The sequence below is a fragment of the Mandrillus leucophaeus genome, unplaced genomic scaffold (assembly GCF_000951045.1).
Source record: "Mandrillus leucophaeus isolate KB7577 unplaced genomic scaffold, Mleu.le_1.0 Scaffold466, whole genome shotgun sequence".
NCBI lineage: Eukaryota > Metazoa > Chordata > Mammalia > Primates > Cercopithecidae > Mandrillus > Mandrillus leucophaeus.
In genome coordinates this window covers 1,683,343-1,686,782 of record NW_012104987.1, presented here as the reverse complement: position 1 = coordinate 1,686,782, position 3,440 = coordinate 1,683,343, and the positions used below count along the sequence as shown (strand labels likewise).

The 3,440-nt window shown below is 40.6% G+C and overlaps 1 protein-coding gene across 1 annotated transcript in view; it reads left to right on the top strand.

Moving 5' to 3' along the window:
* The window catches only part of CHRM3 (cholinergic receptor, muscarinic 3), a 559,390-nt gene that overhangs the window by 6,314 nt on the left and 549,636 nt on the right, over nt 1-3,440 (top strand). The window lies entirely within an intron of this gene.

Here is a 3,440-nt window from a genome sequence, read left to right as displayed (position 1 = left end):
TGGTTTCTAATGAAGCCTTCTAATTTATCACAGGTAGCTATGGCTATAGACGTAGATACATATAAAAATATTCTGTCACTAAACTGTAGGAAAAAGGAGCTGCTAACAGCCTTTGTCTACATTTTGTAAGACTTGTCACTTTGGAGTATATTTCTCCCACTAGAATTGCCCATGGGATCCAGACTGGAGAGAAACCTGGTTACTGTTAACTATTAATATATACAGGCCAATTCTTGCCCACAGCCATTTGGCATTCCATTGAGTTAGCTCTCACTTCCATTGAACCCTAATCCAGTGGTATTTTATAGACTCAGAATCCACATAAATTTTGGCTGAGCATGGTGGCATACACCTGTAGTCCCAGGTACTCAGGAGGCTGAGGCAGGAAGATCACTCGAGGCCAGGAGTTCAAGGTTATAATACACTATGATTGAACCTGTGAATATCCACTGTACTGCAGCCTGGACAACATAGCAAGACTCCATCTCTTCAACATAGCAAAGAAAGAAAGAAAGAAGAATCCATATAAATATTAAATATTACTGGGTTTTTGGCTTCATATTGACAATATTTTTGATGATTATATTTAAATATATATGCATAGTCACTTTAAAAATGTTATTGAACACAGTCTTTTTTGTGATTTTTCAATTTTCTTAGTGCAAAATAGTCTAAAAGCACAACTTCTGTTGTGGGAGGTCTCTCAAATGATTTACATTGAAAAGAAGTTCTCATGCTTGAAATAGACGTGATGATCCTCCTGCCATGTTTCCTGTGCTTTCTCACATGCCCAATAACACATGCCACATGCAGTAGCTTGTGTGAAGGGAGAGATGATGGGAATCTGGAATGCCCATGATGTTTCTTTATATGGAGTCCTCCCTTCTTCTCTCCTCGCCCCAGATCCTTCCCATCACGCAAGGACCAGCCAAATTCTTCCAGATTTCCTTGAGCGCAACTACCATTCTGTTTTCCCTGTGATTAATTATTTTAAATCCCCTCATTCATTTGAATTTAGAAACTGAAAATAGTTCTGACTAAACAGCTACAAGTCACTTCCCTTTACTCTGAATACTAGGGCACTTACCATTTTTAATATAAAATTTGATGCTCAAGGATAACCCAGGTAGTAGTTATTTTGATTCTCTCCAAAGAAGTTACCTTCATGAGAGTATGTAAGTAAATATATAATAAATACATGCTTGAGTAGAATGAGTAAATGACTCAATCACTCCATCTATCTACCTATCAATTATCTATCTCTTTGTATCTAATCCACCTATGTTCATTTACATAGGAGTTGTATATACATCTGTTATCACAACTTTCATGTCAGTATCATCTAATGTGCCAGGTACCATGGACGTTCTGTTTTGGATACACAGTAAGTCAAGGGCTCTGCTTTTCAGGAGCATATGATCAATGTGAGTGTAGCTAAACAAATCGGGGTTGGAAGGGGATGTTAGATGTTGCATGAATTTCTTAGGTTTTAAAACAGAAGTTTATTCTTTCACAATTCTGGAAACCAGAAGTCTGAAATCAAGGTGTTGGCAAGACTGCATTTCCTCTAAAGACCCTAGGGGAGAACCTTCCTTTCTTCCTTCAGCTCCTGGTGGCTATCTGCATTCCTTGACTTGCGAGCACATCATTCCAATCTCTGCTTCTGTGGTCACGTTGGCTCCTCCACCTCTTTCATTGTCTCCTCCTGTATATGCCTGTCTTATAAGGATATGTGTGATTGCAGTGAAGGCCCACCCAGAAAATCTAGGATAAGCTCCTCCTTTCAAGAGCCTTAACTTCATCACATCTTTTGTCATACAAGGTAATCACAGAACCTGGGGATTAGGAGGTGGGCACATCTTTTGGAGGAACCACCATTCAGACCATTGCAGATGTCATTAATGAGCAACTTTTGGCTTTGGACCTCTCTCTTGTGTTACACTGTGCAGTCTGTATGTTTGAGAAATTAACACTCACCAGAGGGTCATTCCATTTTCACAGAGCAGTGAGACGCAGGTCCTCTTTATATTGAGCCAAAAATCTAATTCTCGTTGTGCTTGTTTGCCTTCTTAATAATTATGAGAATTATAATGAGAACACTTCCGATCTTTCTTCCATAAGAAAATCTTTAAAGTTGAAAAGTTTAAAGTTATTTCAACCTGGTCCTATGTGCCACTTCTAAATTTTCATGATCTTTCTTAACCTTTTCAGTTACACTCACTGAACAGCAATCACACTACCCTAATCTCACTATCCTCTGACTTTAAATCTTTTGACTCCTCTCATCCACCTTCATGAGGTTTACAGCAATGACTTTTCCAAAAGTCACCTGTAACCTCTTAGTCATAAAACGGGTAGCCCTTCCTTGTCTGTCCTGGTTAATCTCTTAGCAACACCTTTAAACTCCCTTAATTTTGAGAGAATTATACCTCCCTAGCTCTCTTCTCTCCTCTGGTTCTTTTCTCTCCTTCCTGTTCCCCACCCCCATCTTCTGCAGAGTGTAGGGCTCTCCAGCAGTTTCTCCCTGGTTGACTCCCATACTCTTCCCCTGCCTCTCCTTTCATACCTGCCTCTGTCTTCATGGTTTCCAATACTCTTTCCATGTGGGTCACACTCATTTGCTCATCTCCAAGCCTCACTTGGCTTCAGTAAGGAGATTTCCATGTGCTTGCTGGATAGCACAGCCTTCACCTCCTTCTTCCTCATCCTGTTCCCCTCCTGGGGTTCCTATTTCTATGAATAGCATGACCATCCTACAGCTCAAACGCTGTGAATAAATCAAGTAATCTAGATTTATTCTCTTCCCTCACCTCCCACATTTAGCCAGGTACCAAATTCTCATGATTCAACCAAGTAAGATCTCAACCTTCTTGGCTACTTTCCCCTCCTGCTGTCAATATCTTAATTCATCATTTCTGCAACTTTAATGTGCATTCAGATCACATAGGGATCTTGATAAAATGCAGACTCTGATCCGTGAGGTCTGGGTTGGGGCCTGAGAATCTGCATTTCTAACCAGCCTTCAGGCGATGCAGATGCTGCTCCTCTGTGCTTGGACCACACTGAGAAGAAAGGCTTTATTTTATAGCTTTATATCTTTTGTTAGTCTCTGAGCTTCCCAGATTATCTCATTGACCATATTATTGCCTTTGATCCATTTTACACAGATTACTCTTATTGAAGACCAAATGTGATCATCTTTCTCCCACCCTCAAACACCTTCTTTGACATCCCTTTCCATTACCTGTTGAATAAAGACTAAACGTCTCTCATCAGCTTCACCCTATTTCACGGCTTGGGTTTGCATTTTGAGTTCAGTCTCAAGTCTCAAGGTCGCCTTTCACTTTACCCTGGTACTTGCTGTTGCAGGTACCCTCATCCTCTGCCATGTTCTCTTGTTGTGTGGGATGCCCTTTCTGCCACATCATCAGGGGTCCAAA